Below are 18,822 nucleotides of genomic sequence, written 5' to 3'. Positions count from 1 at the left end.
TGCTATGAGGCAAACCAAGAGGAATTTCGTTGGTCCGAGCAGAACTCCAACGCTCCCTCCTCTGCTTCACAAATCTCTTCAACCATGAGGTACAACTTATCAAAATTAACCCCATTCATCTCCCTCTCTGCCTCCTGCTTGTAAGTATACGCGCTCCCTCCTAAATATTCAAAGACCATATGTAAAACCCACAATCGACTTTTCCCTTTCTCACACTATCATACTACAGTATGCTGAAAGCTCCATGCATCTATCATAAAAAAAGGTCATGTCATTTATAGCAATGTACAAGCCAACAATTTCCTTCAAATTGCAACCTGGGTTTTAGAAAGTATGCTCAACAAATTCAGAGAGAACAGAGTGATGAGAGCATCAGACAATGAAAGGTACTCCAAACAAGGCTTCAACTGCTTCTGTTTTCTGCTAAAACTAAATGTGGGGTTTGTCCAGCGAGTCAATATATCCAGAATTTCTGATAAAGCAGACTGCTACACTAACTAGGGTTGAAACAACGGTCTCCTACAAACTGTAATTACGACCAGTTGTACTTTTTTAATGCATGACTGCCAATTGATACACACTATAATCAGTACCTTGACATGGCCATTGGTGCCATGAAAACAAATGTATCCTCACTGGAGGCTAGAAAGCAGAAAAACATGGGAACACCACCGTTACCATCCAACAATTTGGCTCCCTCCATGCACACTGCCACATTACTATTCACACCAGTTCGCCAGTAGTTCACCTCTATCCCAGTCTACACGGCGACATGGTGACATGTGTATCCCTCCAGTATTAGCATCCACTACAACGACAGTATCCCCATCTGTAGAGCAGGGAGAGTTCTGGTAGGGGATTGCTGGCTCTACTAGCCTATTGGAAGGTGTTTATGTATTCCCCCTTCGATAGTGACAAGACTTTATAATGATGATGACAGTTCCAAAAATGCTCTTGATGATGTCGTCTTCCTCTGAAAGAGCCCAAGCCCAAGGAGGGAGCTAACCCTTCTCTTGATTAGGGTCAATTAAGCCAACCCATCTTCGACATCTATCAGCAGGGTCCAGCCCATCTTTCCAACAACAATATTAGGTGGGGAAAAAACATCCTTTATTATATTTATGATGTGTTGTATAGCAAACAAAGCAAAACAAAATGAACGCATGGAAGAAACAACAGACTCTGCTCTGCAAGCTTACAACTGTCACGCCGCCCCAAACAAGCAAAGTGAGGGACTCAAACCTGGCGTACCGTTGGAGCAGAGTGCGCGTGTGTTTTTGTGTGTGAATGTCTTGAAAGTATGATGATAGTTGGTATTGCTTCTTCTGACTCTACCCTCTCTGTTAGGGTTTTATAGATCCAAGCACGTGGCAATGAAAAATGAGCAAATTTAAAAAGTGGAACTAGAAGCTTTTCAAACACATCATGTGCCCTAAGGATAATACACTATAGATTTTTTGTGAATTATTGTGTAATTCTTTGTCAGCTCGCAAATTACATCATTGATGAAATGACCGCCCTGATCACTGAGTAATTCCACTATGCATTCGCACCTCGTGATGATTCCTTCGTTGTTGATGAGATGACCACCCTTATCCGAGTAATTCCACTAGGCATTCGAACCTCCCTTATATAGAAATTTAGCCACCACTAATGCAGCAAAATTGTCCCCCCTTAGGACCTTGGCTTCGACCCACTGGCCACCAAAATGTATTTGTTACTTGTCTACATGGTGAAGGCTTGAATGGATGATCATTTATCACGTGTACCTAATGGTGAAGTTCCTATTGGAGTTCATGATGATGACTTGTTGAGATATCGAGCTCAACTAGTGCTACGACGGACATTGATGACCTGCCTGGGTGACAGCTTCCGCACTTATGCCACTGGCATGGTTGGTGAGATTATGGTTGTTGATATGTTGCCAGTTGATGATAGGCTATGTGACAGCCACTTTGGAGTACTAGAGTTATGGCAGAGTTATAGCGTCAACTCATAGAGTTATTTTCACACTATAGACTGACCATTTTGTATGTTGTTGTAGGAGAGTACTTTCCCTTTATGTGTGTGCTCTTATCTTTCAGTTATATGGTTGTAGAGAAGAGAAGAAGATAGAAGAAAATTCAACCATCCATCTCTTGTGTGTGTGTGTGTGTGTGTGTGTTGTGTGTGTGTGTGTGTGTTTGCTTACAAGGAACTCAAGCTCCCCTACCCTCTCTTTATAGTATAAGAGCTCCGGTTCGTGTGACAGCTAAGGAGGCAAGCAAGAGGCAAGAACGAGCAAGGAAGGAAACGGTACACAAGTAACAGCATCATCATCTATGAAATGGGTCTTCCATTATCTAAAGGGCACCAAGAACTTTGGGTTATTTTATCCCAAGGAGGGTAAATCATAGTTGCATACATTTACAGACTTAGACTGGGCTGGATGGTTATGACACACAAGTGTCCCATGAGTGGTTTTTACTTTCACCTTGGTGATTCGCTCTCCCCAAGAGAGAAGTTTGAAGCTTTTCGCAAAGCTTTATTAAACTTATTTCCCTTTGGGGACTAGTCTAGGCTCCCTATCATAGTCCAAAGAATGTGGCACATCTCTGTAATTCTAGTGCCAGCTCACCTCTTATTCACATCATCACTCCCAGGGGGATTTATAGCCATATTTAATAGTGGGTGTGAACACACTAGGACCAGCCGAGTAATTACAACATTTGATGAAAGATTAAATTTGTTTTACAATGAAAATAGAGAAAATTAAAAAGGAATAAGGAATGAAATCCATCCCTAGGGACCGAGTGGTGGATCGTGGGGTTCTTTACCAAAGTTAGGTCCAGGCTCAAGTCTCCTCCCCTCTTTACCCAACGGAAGCGGTAAAAATAATGTAAAAAAGTTTAAAATTCCCTTACTTAAATTATATAAAGTTTTGAAACACTCTGAAATATCAGCTTACGCTTTGTTGAAACCATTTCGATTCGGAGGAGAGTCCATCCGGATCCCAATTGGGAGGCACCGAGTCTTCCATGAGGGCAGTCTGAGAAAGGGAGTCAGTCCCAAGAGGGAGAGATAGGCTGGCTCTCACATTGCAAATATTCAAGTTTGATTATATAAGATCCCTTTTACTTATGTATTATTTGGACAGTGTAAAATTAATATCAATCCCATTCAAGAGAGAAAATGTATAAAATAAAATGTTACACTAAAAAATGTGTAACCTTATTAAAATATTATAAATAATTATATTCATTTAGAAGAATAAATTTTTATATTAATTAACTATGATCCCCTAGAGTGTGCATATGCACATACACTACACACAACTGGTTCAAAATTTTGATTAATGGGAATCAAGTCAAAGTATGGCCTAATAAATTAGAAAGCTAATAGTAATAATATAAATAATTAAATTATAATTAAAAATAACAAGAGTCATAAGAAATAATATTAAAACATGTGTGGATGATGCCCGAGTCAAATAAATGTTAAACTATACATTTGTAGGGTGCACATTTATTTTTATAAGGTTAGGTGGTTGAATGGTCTAAAGCAAAGAATGATTGAATTTATGGTTCTCAAGTAGTAAAGGGATTGATTCTAGGGGGGCTGGGGGGGGAGGGAATAGAGAAGAGTGGTGATATGCACATCATAGCTAATAAAAGGTTAAAAAAGGGATGGCTACATATGAATAGCTAAAATAATGGGTGAAAGAGTACAGAGTATGAAGAATTAGAAAAATAAGCCAAAAATTAAGGGGAAAGCAATGGAGGCCAATCAATGTGACCCAAGCTTATCATAGACTCCCCAACCATCATATTTGTCAATTAAATAGGAGGGGGAGGAGGCTTCTTTTTCTCCATGCATGCTTTTTGAGAGGCTAGAGAGTTCAAAACCACATAAAATTTAGTGATGTACCTTTTTTAAGATTCTTTGGTCCCATACCTAGGCTTTGGACTTGCATAGTACACAGAGGGTACTTTTTTTACTCCTTGGGAGAAGACAATTCTAGTCGTGAGCTTTTTTTATTAGGAGGGAACCTGCAGCATTAATTCTAACCCCCTACACTTCCCCCAAGTCTGATATTCAAAGGTACATCATGTCTATATTCAAAATTTAGTATTTATTTTAAATTCTTATCTAAAAATTTAAAATTATTTTTATTACTTTAAACCTTTGCAAATCCTTATTTGGATTTGTTCCATCTACACAAATTTTAAGAATAGAAATTAACCTTAGGTTCTTTTTCACCATTAGTGAATTAATTCATGTATAGATAGTTGAGATATCACGCTCAACTAGTGCTGCAAACATTAATGAGCCACATGGGTGATAGCTTCCACACTTAAGCCACTGGTATGGTTGGTGAGATTATGGTTACCAATTGATGCAGGGTATGTGATAGCCACTTTGGAGTGCTAGAGTTATGGCATAGGTATAGCGCCAACTCATATAATCGAGTTGAAACTATGGACCGACCATTGTATGTTATTGTAGGAGAGTACTTTCCCTTATAGTAGAGAGTACTTTCTCTTATGGAATGACCATTATATGTTATTTTAGGAGAGTACTTTCCCTTATAGTATGTACTCTTATCTTTTTAGTTATATGGTTGTAGAGAAGAGAAGAAAATATAAAAAAATTTAGCCCATCTCTTCCCTTTCTTATTAGATATGACACCCTGGGAGCTACCCAAGGGTGTCACCCTTGGGTAGCTCTGTCTTATTAGATATGACACCCTTGGGTAGCTCTGGAGATTTGTAGCTCTGGGAGCTACAAATCTCCAATTGAGGAGCCATCGTTGTAAGTTTGGAGGTTCCCATGTGGTGTGAGTAGTACTTTAAACTAAAGTTTTTTTAAGCCAAAATCGTGTTTCAAGTATGTTTCCATCTCCGTTCGATCACTACAAGGTGTTTTCGACAGTTTTGGGAAATTCTGGTTGAGAACTATTCACAAAGATTGCAATAATTGTAGGCTGCAAGTATTATGTTACATTCATTGATGATCACACTAGAAATGTGTGGGTTTATTTTATGAAGGAGAAAAGTGAGGTGTTTACTCACTTTTAGAGATTTTTAGTCTTGGTTAAGAATGAAAAAGACAAACAAATAAAATGCCTGAGATCAAATGGCGGGGAGAGTATTTCTCCAATGAGTTCAGTGATTTCTTGAGAAAGTAGGGAATCAAGAGATAGTTTACATGCAGGTACACTCCGCACAACATAATGGTATTGCAGAAAGAAAAAACAAGTACATTACAGAAGTGGCACGTGTCTTGATTTTCGAAAAGAATATGCCACATTACTTCTGGGTAGAAGCAGTAGCAACTACTGTGTACATTATGAACAAGATCCCACTGCGCTGTTCATGGTGTGATACTTGAATAGAAGTTTATAGGTATAAAACTGAATGTGTCTCACTTGAAAGTGTTTGGGTGTATTGTATAGTTCCCGAGATAAAGTGAGAACAAAGTTGGATCCAAAGGCAGAGAAATACATCTTTATTGGTAATGCTTTGGAGTAAAAAGGTTATAGATGTTATAACCCTACCACTTGTGAGATACGAGTAAGCAAAGATGTTGCCTTTGATGAGATGAGTAGCTTGCTGGTATACACCAACAATGAAGGCATTAGAAGATGTAGATGTAAGAAGTATTGATATTGCACCACATGTAGAGCAGCATCACGGATTCTTAGTGGACTTGGAGAATCCTCTAGTAGTGGATCCAATGTTAGTGGGGTCAGGCAAGTTGAGGACAGATTTAAGTACACATATATTATGCAAAGGGAAGGAAAAGGTAGATCAACCTTTTATGCATGATCTATCAGCAAGTCATTCATATATGGATGGAGACTCTAGTGGCTCTAGAGCAGAGTCTTGATGAGGAGCTTGGCATTCTATCGGTGGTTACTCATGTGGTCATTCATATATGGATAGTGAATCTAGTGGTGTTGGAGTAGAGTCTTGACGAGGAGCTTGGCATTCCATTTGTGGTTACTCTTGGTGTAAGGAGAACCATGGCTGTTTTGAGGACACATGGTAGTGATCTAGGTGTACACAGGTCTACGAGGGTTAGGTACCCTATTGACAAGTTGAGATATGATGGATATATAACCCATCATTATGCTTACATGGTTAAAGCAATATAGGAGTTGGAGCCCACTTATTTTGAACAAGCACTTGGAAATAAAAAATGGAAAGATGCCATGAATAAATAGATGGCAGTATTGGATGCAAATGCAAAATGGGAGTTAGTGCCTTAGCCTAAGAAAAAGAAGGCAATTGGATATAAATGGGTGTATAAGGTCAACTTGAAGCATAATGCAAATGGTACTGTGAGCAGATATAAGGCAAGATTGGTTGCCAAGGGTTATATGCAGACTTATGTCATTGACTATGAGGAGACATTCAACCCAGTTGTAAGAATGACAACTATGAGAGAGCTATAGTTACTATGGCTGCAACAAAGGGTTGGTCTTTACATTAGATGGATATAAATAATGTCTTCTTGTATGGTGATTTGCAATAAGAAGTATACATGATGCAACCACCAAGTTATGAGAGTGATGCACACCTAGATTTTGTGTGCAAGTTACGCAAAGCCTTGTATGGCTTGAAGCAGGCACCTAGAGCATGGCTAAACAAGATCGGGGAGTATCTTGTTACCATTGGATTTCAAATATCCAATGTAAAATCTTCACTTTATGTGAAAAAGACAGATAGAGGGATCAAGCTATTAGTTATTTATGTGGATGACTTGATTATCACTAGTGATAGTGATGTTAACATACATGATGTCATGAGGCGTTTGAAGCAGAAGTTTGAGATGAAGGATTTGGGTGAGCTACTGTATTTCTTGGGCATAGAGGTGGTGAGATCACCTCATGGCATTTTATTAGTAGAGAGGCAATATGGCTTGGACATGTTGTCTAAGTATGGTATGACAGGCTATAAGCCTATTTCAGTGCCATTGGAGCAAAACATAAAGCTTTCCACAGATACATGTGAGTTTTTAGAGCTTTTGGAGGACCTCACTATGTATAGGCATATAGTGGGTAGCTTGATCTAGTGGCTGACATCTTCACAAAGGCATTAGGCACAGAGAAGCTCCATAGGTTTAGGAGCTTACTTGGACTGTGGTGTGTGGAGTTGAGCTCAAGGGAGAGTGTTGAGATATCGAGCTCAACTAGTGCTGTGAACATTAATGAGTTGCCTGGGTGATATCTTCCGTACTTATGCCACACTGGCAAGGTTATGGTTGATATGACGTCAATGGATGAGAGACATGTGTGACAACCACTTTGGAGTACTAGAGTTATGGCATACTTATAACGCTAGATCATATAATCGAGTTCACACTATGTTACTGTAGGAGAGTGACCCATTATATGTTACTGTAGGAGAGTAATTTCCCTTATACTATGTACTCTTGTCTTTTTAGTTATATGGTTATAGAGAAGGGAATAAGATAAAAGAAAATTCAACCATCCATATCTCTCTCGTGTCTTGCTCTGCTTTGAAGAAACTCAAGCTCTTCCTCTCCCCCGCTTTCTCTTTATGGGCCTTAGTTTATCTAAATTCCTGTATGAACCTTAGCTTATCCTTTCCCATTTTTTTTAAAAAAATGGAAATTTGAATGTAGAATTGATTTTTTCCAAGGAATAGGATTGATACTTGAATAAGGATGAGTTTCAATAATTTTTAGAATATTAGTTAAATTTTATTTTAGAGAGAGAAAATACATTTATGCATAAATTAAATTAGTTATAGTCTTAGTTTGACCTTAGAAAATGTAGGATTCCAAAATTATGATGGAAATAGATGTAATTAGGTTTTAGACTTAGATTTGAGAAAAATCCTATAGAGAGAGATAAGGGTTGAACCTAGATTATTGAGAGAGTGTGCTATAGAATGAGTAGTTTGCATACATAAATAGTAAGTAGAATCATAAGTGGAATTTTTAAGGCTTAATCATCAAAGTACCAAGCTTGTTTTAACTTTAAAGTAGCGATTCTGTATATTTTTTTGGAGAGAGAATTGATAAATTACACTGATTCAGAGAAAGAATATGTGGGTAGAGAGTTTAAATGAATGTAGAAATAAATAAATAGAGATATCAAAAATAGAAATCAAGAAAGGTAGGTTAGTCCAAGTGAATAAAAAAGTTTAGGAAGCAGTTCCTAGAGAGACAAGGAGAATTCTAGAGAGACAAAGAGAAATGCTAGTGAGAGAAAGTGAAATGACCTTCCAAACAAGTAAAGTTAAGGTAGAGGATAAAGTAAATCCTTAAAATTAATTTTAAGGATTTACTTTATCCTTAAGAAATGCTAGTGAGAGAAAGTGAAATGACCTTCTAAACAAGTAAAGTTAAGGTAGAGGATAAAGTAAATCCTTAAAATTAATTTTAGATTATAAATATTGTTTCAATTATAATTAGACCCAAATTCTCTCAATGAAGGTATAATCTTAGAGAGAGAAAGTCTAAGTTAACCTCTAATAAAGAGATTTAGAGTGTCCTATTTAAAAAGTAAAGTTATATCTTTGATGCAAGTTTAGGAAACCTTGAAAAAGTAAATTCAATAAATTTATCATTTTAGGGAGAGAAATATGAGATACTCTCTCTCTAGATTTCTAAAGCCAAAATTCAAGAATTAAAGGCATAAATTTTAAGCTCTAGGAATCAAAATTGAAGAAGTTGTGTGAACCATGGGAATTATTCTTTCTCTAGTAGTCAAAGAATTCAATTATTAAAGGTGTGAACCATGGGAATTATTCTTTCTCTAGTAGTCAAAGAATTCAATTATTAAAGGTGTGTATAAGACCTTAGGATGACTTTAGTAAGAATCTGCGAGATAAATGTTTAAATGTGTAAAATCTGGTATCCTTATAGAGGTATCGGATATATTTTCAACTTCAACTATCGATTTAGATCTTTAATCTGATCAAGACTTAGAATAAATAAAGGATATTCACTTAAATAGGTTTGGATCTTTGTAAGCATGCGCTAGAAGTCCAAGGATTGAAGAAAGATTAAGAAAGTTGGGATAAACTCCCCAAAACTAGACTTGGCTCATGATATTGTGAAGACCTCACCAAAATCATGTGCAGCTAAAGGATTTTCAATCAAAGTTAACAACCAGAGATCAAAGAATGTTTGGTTGAACTTGCATACATAGCCTCAGTTGCATGTGTGATGCATATGATTGCTTGAATCATGTCTTATATCTTTTGACATAGCCTTAGTTGCATGTGTGATGCATATGATTGCTTGAATCATGTCTTATATCTTTTAACATTGTATTCATTTAGGATATTATTTTTGTTGAAAACTATGTAAAGGTACCACATAGGTTTGAGCTATACCGTGTGGATCTCATCCGAGTGGTGAGTCCCATCATGAAGACGGTCGTCCCATTTAGGTCAGATGTGGGTCCACTTTTGACACAGTCGGTGTGAGGGAAAAGAAGCGAGTTCAGTGTGTATTGGGCATAGGAGGTCCATGGCTTGGATGTATGTGAGCATCAGTCATGTGTGGCTATTAACATCGATGCTTGGTGGTTTGGATGTATGTGAACATCCGTCATGTGTGGCATAGGAGATCTGGTGTCTATTGACATCGATTCCTGGAGTGTTCGTGCCTCTAGAAGTGGCATGACTATTGACTCCTTTGGATGTTTTTCATATGGGTGTTAGAGTCGGATGTGAGACTTATTAGGTTCCTCTGGTCATTAGCATAATGGTTTGGGAGTGTTTGGGCTCAGTAGCATATACCTTCTTGGTGTGAGGATCATGGTCGTGGAGTCAAGGAGATACTTTGGTGGCTTTTTGCAGAGATTTGGAGTATTTTATATTGATATATTTTGGACATTATTTCATGTATCAGGACAGTTAAAGTATCGTGCATATTCTATTGAATAAATAAATCATTATCGTGGGGTGGGTGAGTGCACTATGCATGTAGTTGTGTGAGTATGTAATGAAAAAAGACATGGGTGTGTATGGTGGTGTGAGTTCACACCAGCTCCATAGACCCAATGGAGGGTGGAAGACTAGACCCATGTGATTGGACGAGGCTAGGCCGAGTCTATGGATTCAGTCAAAGTAGTAAACAAATAAAACCTAGACCTAAGGTTACGAGTCCTTTCCAAACATGAGACCCAATCTGTTTGAAAATCTTACACTTAGAAAAAACAAGAATCAGTTTTTAGTTTTAGAGGACTAGCAAATCTTAGTAGAGCTAGTCACCTTTATAATTGAGGAGTTATGACATCTTGTTGAGCCTCTAGATCCTATTGTGGTAATTATGAAGAAGATACTTATTTAGAGGAATCATGTTCATTTCTTAGCATAAGTTCTATCCCAATTTTGTTATGCGAGAAGCTAAATGTCAAAATATTGATACATGGAGGCCCTAAGTGGGATGCTCTATCCTCTTATTAATCTTTAGTTGTAGATTTATAAAGTCATTGAGGGGTAGAAGCTCACATTTGATATTAGAACATGGTTTATCTTTAGAAATAAAACTTATAGCATTTCATTGGGTTTCTTTTTAGATAGCTCACATGATTGATGGGTAGGAGTCTCACATTCGATATTAGAATGTGGTTTGTCTTTTGGAAATAAAACTTATAGCATTTCACTGGGTTTCTTTTTAGATAGTGTTAATCCATTCCTAGGGTTATCAAGAACTACCACCATTATCTTACATCAAGGAGTCAAGGTAGATACATCAAAGGGTTATACATTCAAGATATGAAGCAATGGTGTCCAAAGCTACAACTTGGATGGGCACTTGTAATGGTCCGATGGAATACTTATGGTGATTCTTGCTTCAAGAGCATGTGGTAGCAAGTTAGGATGAAGTCCTAAGTGATGTACTTCATGGATATATTATGAGAGTAGTCATTGTAATAGCATTAGGCCTCTTATGAGCCTAAAGTGCCTGGCCGGCCACAATTTAAGTGAGTGCGAACACTTATGGCCATGTATATAAGTGAATATCTCTCATAATACATGATACTCTCCCATTGTGCAATTGATTCTTGATCTTACTAATCTCTCTCTCTAATGCACGCTAGTCAGTGTGTGTGAGTGAAGTGAGATGAGAGGAGGGACGAGCACCCATAGTGCAACGCGGCGGTGTGACAACGCTCGCGGGAGGTGAGGTGGAATTACTTCTCAAGGAGTTGTAGAGCTTAGAGACCTGAAGGGTTACAAGCTCGGCCATTGGAAAGATCCTCATGATAGTTTGCAGTTCACCAGGTAATCTCTTGTTGGATGTGTTTCAAGGGGGATTAGGGTGAGCCATAACATTTTGGGTGCCATTGCCGGGAACCCCTGGCTTTTTCTATTGTTTTTCCTCTAATCTACACATTACCCCCAGTGCCCATTATCTTAATTAATAGTTTCCCATAAAAAAATATGTGGATTTGATGGTGATTTGGTATAGAATAACTCTCTTTTTTTGTTTTTGTAAAGAATGATTTTTGCTTAATTTGTTGTTTTTGTGTTAATGTGATTTTTAATGTTCTTAGGGCTTGCACATAGTGTGTATTAGGTTTAGTCTACATCCATTACATCAAACAATGCAATAGAATGCATTTTTCAGTGAATGTTAGCTCTCTTTAGTATTGAACATAGAACTAAAATCATTAATATTAGCTTAATTTGTGTGTTTTTTGTTGGAACTGTATGCATTAGAGTGTTAACAACCATTAGGAGTAGCTTAATCCTTTCATAAATTTCTCAAAAATATTAAAAAACTCTAGAAAATGACTAATTTCTCTTAATTGACTGGATTTTGTCATTAAGGGTGATTAATCCACTTTAAGAGACAAAAAATTTAAAAAATGGGTTATTTGGGGTCCAAATTGATCATGTAAGTAGTCGAAATTAATGTTTTTGAGTGTTTTGAGAGCATCTGCATGTATCAAAACACCTAAATACATCAATTGGAGGAATTTGACTCTCTTTTGCTTAATTTTGACTTAAAAGAAGAGACTAAAATTAAGAGCTTAATTAATCTCTAATTATACATTAATTTACACATTGTTGATGCACATAGCTTAGCATTCCCTTGCTCTATCTAATGATGTGCTCAATTGTGTGAAGAATTAATTAGAGATTAGTGGTTAATTAGAGTCCTTGATTAGTGTAAAAGAGGGAAAGATTAGTGAAAGGATTAATCTTTAATTAGTTATTAATCACCTTTTTACATAACTCATTAAGACTAATGAGTATTCAATGAGTAGATGCCCATAGTTGTCAAATTATCCATTTTGGGGGTCATTTATGAAGGGTGTAAGGGGGTGTCATAAAAAGGTTGACTTTTTTATTCCGACTTACCTTTTTGGAAAAATGCCCACATCTCCTTGATTTTAAATCTAAAAAATATTTCCCCCAAATTATCCATTTTGGGGGTCATTTATGAAGGGTGTAAGGGGGTGTCATAAAAAGGTTGACTTTTTTATTCCGACTTACCTTTTTGGAAAAATGCCCATATCTCCTTGATTTTAAATCTAAAAAATATTTCCCCCAAATTATCCATTTTGGGGGTCATTTATGAAGGGTGTAAGGGGGTGTCATAAAAAGGTTGACTTTTTTATTCCGACTTACCTTTTTGGAAAAATGCCCATATCTCCTTGATTTTAAATCTAAAAAATATTTTTCCCAAATAAAAAAATTTGTATTTCCCACTAGACTCTATATATATATATATATATATATATATATATATATATATATAAATGGTTCACACGTAAACCATTTTTTGCACTCATGCCTTAAGGTCTCACAGCCTAAAGGTTCACGTAAAAAAAATAAATAATAAAAAATCGATTCATGTCCTAAGTGGTTCACGATGTGAACCCTTAACTGTTTCACGGCGTGAAATAGTCCCCGCGTGCACAATTTTTTTAAAATTTTTATGTGAAGTCCACGGAGTTCATGGCGTGAAACAAAGTATTTCACAGCGTGAAGCACTAGGTATCTCACGACGTGAAACAGTAAAAAAAAAAATTCAAATTTGATAAAATCTGTGAAGTCTGTTTCCCAACGAATGGAGGAAATAGTTTCCGACGATACTATTACAAGGGGAGACGTAGACTCATCGGTCTTTTGTTGGGTGTTGACAAGAGTAGGTGTAGAGCATGTAGAAACTTCTATATCAGCGTGTGCCTGGCATGAGGAGCTAGAGGCTTCATGTGGCTCCCCCCTTCCTGAGCTAGGTGGTAATGATCGATATCGTTTGTGAATCCAAACTAACTCTGGAAGAAGTGGTGCGGAGCACTCTGTTACCTTTCCCTTACCACGGTCTTGAATTGTCGTTGGGGTGGCAACAATTGGTTTGCAAGGTTTTACAGGTGATATCGTTTGGGAATCCAAACTAACTCTAGAAGAAGTGGTGCGGAGCACTCTGTTACCTTTCCCTTACCACGGTCTTGAATTGTCGTTGGGGTGGCAACAATTGGTTTGCAAGGTTTTACAGGTGATGTAGAGGGATTCAGCTTATGTTTAGGAACCCAAATCTGGTCATTTCCCTTGTAGTACCCTTGGGCTACTAATAATTTTTTAGGGATCCATCGTGATGTTACATTGCCCTTTCTCGGGTGGGTAGCTGTTTTCTTCCTACGAGGCTTCTTGTGTCTGAACGAGATTGAGCAAGGGAAGTAGCTATTAACGAAGCTTTTGGGACCCATTTGTATGTAGTTTTTGGCATAGTAAGCGGAGCTTTAGAGACCACCCTGCATGTTTCCACTCTTGGCGTTGAAGTGTTAGAGGGGTGGCAAACAATCAAAGATGGTTTTGCCACTGGACTTTGTGATTTTTCGTTATCCAGCATTTTGGCTTAGGAGCGAGATTTTGAGCGGTCAGACCTAGTGTTGGTTCTTGCGTTGTGACTCGTCTAGTTGCCCAACCGATATTGCACTTGGTGGCCATCATCCATTTGCGCCCTAAGTTTACAGTGCCTTCCATGGTACCACCAGGCATAACCAAAAAACTTTGAATTACGGTCCCCTTGTCATAGGCAACCGGAGTGTGTGCAGAATTCCTGAGACAGGGGTTTTCTTCTTGTTGATACCTTGAACTTGGATAGCACTCTTGGATAAAGGTGGTTTTCCAAGTTGACACCACACGCCATATGATAGCAAATTGTGTTGAGCTCCTGTATCCAATAATGCATTATATAGCCCCTCCCCGTAAGGACTCTGTAACTCAATTGGGTATCTTAGAGGTGGGTCAGATTCCAGTGAATCCTCCTCTGCCTCCTCGAAAAATACTTGCGTAATTTTCAAGTTGGCTTCTCGTTGTTGGCGCCTAGCACGCTGTTGACGTTCTTTGGCTTCAACTCTCGCTTGTATTTTCTTAAGTTCAGCTTGTTCTTTAGCTGCCTTCTTTTGATGGATTGCATATAACTCCTCTTGGCTTAGGGGATCATAGTATCTTTTGAATTTACTCCCATTAAGGAATCCAATGGTTTCAACTCCGTCGAGAGTCTCCACTTGGATGGTACCTTGCGGGGTAATTTCACATACTCTATACAGTCCCTTACCAGCATATTTGAGCTTCTTCTTTTCGTTACACACTCCATACATCAGGACTTTATCCCCAACCTTGATGTCCTTGTCCTTCAGGTGGCGATCAAACCATTTTTTCCTTCTATCCTTCTCCACAAGGGCATTGTATACAGCCAATTGTCTTTCTTCGTTAAGCCGCTCAAGGATATATAGACGCTCTACTAAGGGGTTACCATTCCAACCCTCTTGAGTAGCAACACGAAGACTAGGAATGACAAATTCCCACGGCATGACTGCTTCTTGGCCATATACCATTTTGAATGGTGTGCAATTAATAGCCACTTTGTACGCAGTACGATAGGCCTATAAAGCTGTCGTAAGCTTTAGATCCCAATCCGTGCGATGAGCTTCAACTGGCTTTGTCAAAACAGAGATTAAGGTCTTGTTGGTGCTCTCGGCTTTGCCATTCGCTTTGGATAGCAAGGAGTAGATTTATGATGGGATATCATGAAATTTGTTGTGAGCTCCTTAATTTATAAAATGCGTACCATTGTCGCTCACAAGTTCAAAAGGACAACCAAAGCGTGTGATTATATTTTCAAAGAGAAACTTAGCTGTTGTCCTTGCATCTGTCTTACGTGTCGCTTTCGCTTCAGCCCATTTGGTCATATAGTCAGTGGCCACAATAATATAGCGAGATTGTGTGTTGCGGGCCGCTGGGCTAATTGGACCTACAAAGTCTAAACCCCACTTTTCAAATGGTTGGTTTACTTTGATCGGATGTAGGGTCATCTGATCTTTCCTCTGGGGTTTCTTGTATCGTTGGCATTCATCGCAACCCTTCACAAAGAGTGATGCATCTTGGAACATAGTGGGCCACCAATACCCCGATTGTAAGATCTTTCACGCAGTTAAGTCTCCTGAGAAGTGACCACCGGCTACGCCCATATGTGCCTCTTGTTGCAGATACTCATCCTCTCGGGCACAACGCCTAAGAACGTCATCCTTTCCTCTTTTATAAAGAGTCCCGGCTATCAGGCAATAGGGTTCGCATTCTTTGATCAGCTTTTGAGCTAGATCTTTACGAAGCTCCTTGGGTGGAAAGCCATTAACCAAAAAGTTAACAATCTTCTCACTCCATTCAGGAATTGTCTCCACCATGAACAGGGAAGTGTCAGGTAAGTCATCATCAACCCCCGTAGGAGCCTCACCATTAGGTATGCGAGACAAATGATCAGCCATAACATGTTTTTTGCCAGGTCTCACAACAACAGTGAAATCAAACTTAAGAAGAATCAATAGCCATCGTGTGATTCTTCCTGTGGAGCATGGTTTGTTTACCAGATATAACAATGCTTGATGATCCATATAGAAAACAAACTTGGTGGCAAGGAGGTAATAACGAAATTTCCTTACTGCATATATCATTGCCAACCCTTCTTGCTCTGTAGAGGTGTAGTTCATCTCAGCATCGTTTAACTGGCGACTGGCAAAGCTAATGGGGTAGTCTAGCTTGTGTTCTCCAGGTTGAGTTAACACACACCCAATAGCAAAGTTTGATGCATCAATATGCACATGGAAGATTAAATCCCAGTTAGGCATTCACAAGATTGGAGCACTCGCTAAGGCCTTCTTTAATAGCTCATAGGCACGGTCACATTCTTCGGTCCAAATAAACTTGATGAGAAGCTTATACAATAGTCGAGCTATCTCGGCGAAGAATAGAATAAATCTTTGATAATAACCAACATGGCCCATAAAGCGTTGGACTCCCTTATAGTTGGTGGGTGGGGGTAATTCCAAAATGACCTTGATTTTACTCTCGTCAGTGGAAATCCCATTTTTAGACACTATATGCCCCAAGATAACTCCGTGTTTAACCCAGAATTGGCATTTGAAAGGATTCAATGAGATGCGATATAATCTACACCTTTCAAATATTTTTCGTAAACACATCAAGTGCTCGTCCCAAGAGGAATGAACACAAATATCATCTAAGAAAGCTTCACAGAAGTCCCTTAGATATTCCTTAAAGGCCGTGTTTATCAATCGTTGGAATGTTGCAGGTGCATTGGTCAAGCCAAAAGCCATGACGCGAAAGGCAAACACTTCAAACTCCGTGATAAATGCTATTTTAGCTTGGTCCTCGACTGCAATTGTGATCTGATTGTAACCCGAGTACCCATCTAAAAAGCTATATGCCTCCTTGCCTGCCACTCTTTCAAGCACATGTTCAGAATATGGCAAGGGGTAATGATCTCTTCTGGTGGCTGCATTAACCTTTTTGAGATCAACGCACACTCTGAGTTTTCCATTCTTCTTTGGTACGATGACTATCGAAGAAACCCATTCTGAGTGCTCAATAGGGTATATGAATCCACATTTTACAAGCTTTTCAATTTTCTCTTGTACAATCTTTGCGTACTTAGGATTCATTGGGTAGGGACGTTGCTGGACTGGTTTAGCAGTGCTAATCATTGGAATCGTGTGTTGCACCACCGAGGGTGGAACACCCTTCATATCATGATATGTCCAAGCAAATATGTCCTTGAATTCTTTAAGAAGCTTCTTAAGTGCAGCTTCCTCTGACTGGGTGAGGTCTTGAGCAATAAAAACTGGTTTAGACTCCTCACCCGGATCTGCTAAGTCTATCTCCTTAACTACCGCAGGGCCATCGTAGACACCACTACTCCCATTGGTAGGCGTTGGTTGGGCTTTTGTGTAGACCACTTTACGTTCCCCTGTGGTGAATGATTTGAAATGCTCAGGTGCGGGGTGTAAGTCTACTGGTTCTTGTTGTGCCAAGTTTTTTTCTTTCAATTCCGCCTCCTTTTGTTGCTGAGCTAACTCTTGGTTTTGCCGCCTTCTTGCAGTACGACTTAGTTTCGGCTTCTCTTCGATTTCTAATTGGGCGACGTCATGAGGTTGCGGAATACACCACATGACACTTTGGAGGTATTGTCCCCAATTATCCGCTAACTTCCGATGAGCGTCAATAGCTCCTACATAACTAAGCCATTCTGCGGTGGATCTTTCCTTGTTTATTGCAGTGCGTACATTAGCTCGATAGCGTTGGCACTTATGTCTCGTTTTCTTCTTACCAAGTTTTTTATTTTTGTTTCTGTCAGATTCAAACTCACTTGGTCGATCTTCACTTGTGTCCCCCTCACTTTCGGATGAATTGTAGGAGGTCACTGTCCTAGGCCTTGAGCACCTTGCTTCCACATTTGGGTGAATATTTGATTCATTCCCCCCCATCAAGCTCAGAGTCAGTTTCTTCTTGAGATTCAGACGACTCAGAGTTACATTGGTCAAAGCCTTCGCTACTTTCAATGTCAGTGGAGTCTGCCGCTTTCTCGCCATCAGGAGTCAATATCTTGCCCCTCAGGTGTTACCCAACTTATGCCTCTATTTTCCCATGTGTCTATGGTTGCCGCTAGGTGTACCCAATCCACGTTATCCGACTCAGTCATACCCGATAGGACATCCATATAAGGAGAATCTTTCCCATCATTAGTCTCTTTTTTGCATGTATAGCAATACCTTAATGGGGCAGAGTGAATAGTGGTATCCGATTGATTATCAATGATAACCTTGCTTCCTAAAGGATGTGCACGACCATTCTCAAGATTAACTCGAATGACAGAGTCCTGGAATTGTAGGTAGACATGGTTTTTTGACCAATCATGCACCATTTGTGCTTCCCTCATGAAAGGACGTCCTAAGATCATTTGATATAACATAGGATGCTTGGAGAAATCCATTACAATGAAGGTATGTTTTACCTTGTATCCCAGGACCTTGATCTTAAAGTCCCTTAGCATTCCAATAGGTTTAGCAGTAGTTCCGTTTGCCATCTTAACCACTATGTTTGTGACTTCGAGGTGAGGTCTCCCCATAGATTCCCAACAGTTTTTAGTCACAATGCTCACTCCAGCACCACCATCAAGGATTCCCTTTAGAGTTAATCCCTTGGTAGTAATGGGAAGGGTGGCATTAGATTCGTCACCTTCAAAGTACTGTCCCAACTTGTTCACAGGTATTTCAACGACCGAGTCTTCATCTAGGTTGGGTTGTAGATCCCAATGTTCCCCTTCATCTTGAAGCGTATCGGGTCTATCCATATTTACAAATTGTGGTAGCCCCGCCTTTAGTTCTCCATTGAGAAATGCCCGAAGAGCTAAGAATAGCTCAGGATCTCCGTATAATTTGGATATGATCGTGGTTCTGATTTCAGAGGACATGAAATGCATTAGCTTAGACACATTCAACAGTACTTTTCGAGACATCGACTAGGGACTGGTGAAGATGGAATCACT

At 39.0% G+C, this 18,822-nt stretch overlaps 1 protein-coding gene across 5 annotated transcripts in view; it reads right to left on the bottom strand.

Moving 5' to 3' along the window:
* LOC147630143 (serine/arginine-rich splicing factor SR30-like) overlaps positions 1-1,394 on the bottom strand; it is a 34,841-nt gene extending 33,447 nt beyond the window's left edge. For 2 of the 5 annotated variants that reach the window (XM_086811761.1, XM_086811763.1), the window contains exon 1: positions 1,243-1,393. The gene's annotated coding sequence lies outside the window, so the exon portion shown is untranslated. Of the gene's footprint in view, positions 1-15; positions 161-1,242 lie in introns of all 5 variants that reach the window. The other 3 variants (XM_086811762.1, XM_086811764.1, XR_015267790.1) reach the window with 3 other exon arrangements.
* Positions 1,395-18,822: the final 17,428 nt, after the last annotated feature.

This window comes from Cibotium barometz, chromosome 17, assembly GCF_041138505.1.
Source record: "Cibotium barometz isolate CiBa-2024 chromosome 17, ASM4113850v1, whole genome shotgun sequence".
NCBI lineage: Eukaryota > Viridiplantae > Streptophyta > Polypodiopsida > Cyatheales > Cibotiaceae > Cibotium > Cibotium barometz.
Note: the sequence above shows the minus strand (reverse complement) of the source record. Positions and strands in the feature narration are given on the sequence as shown.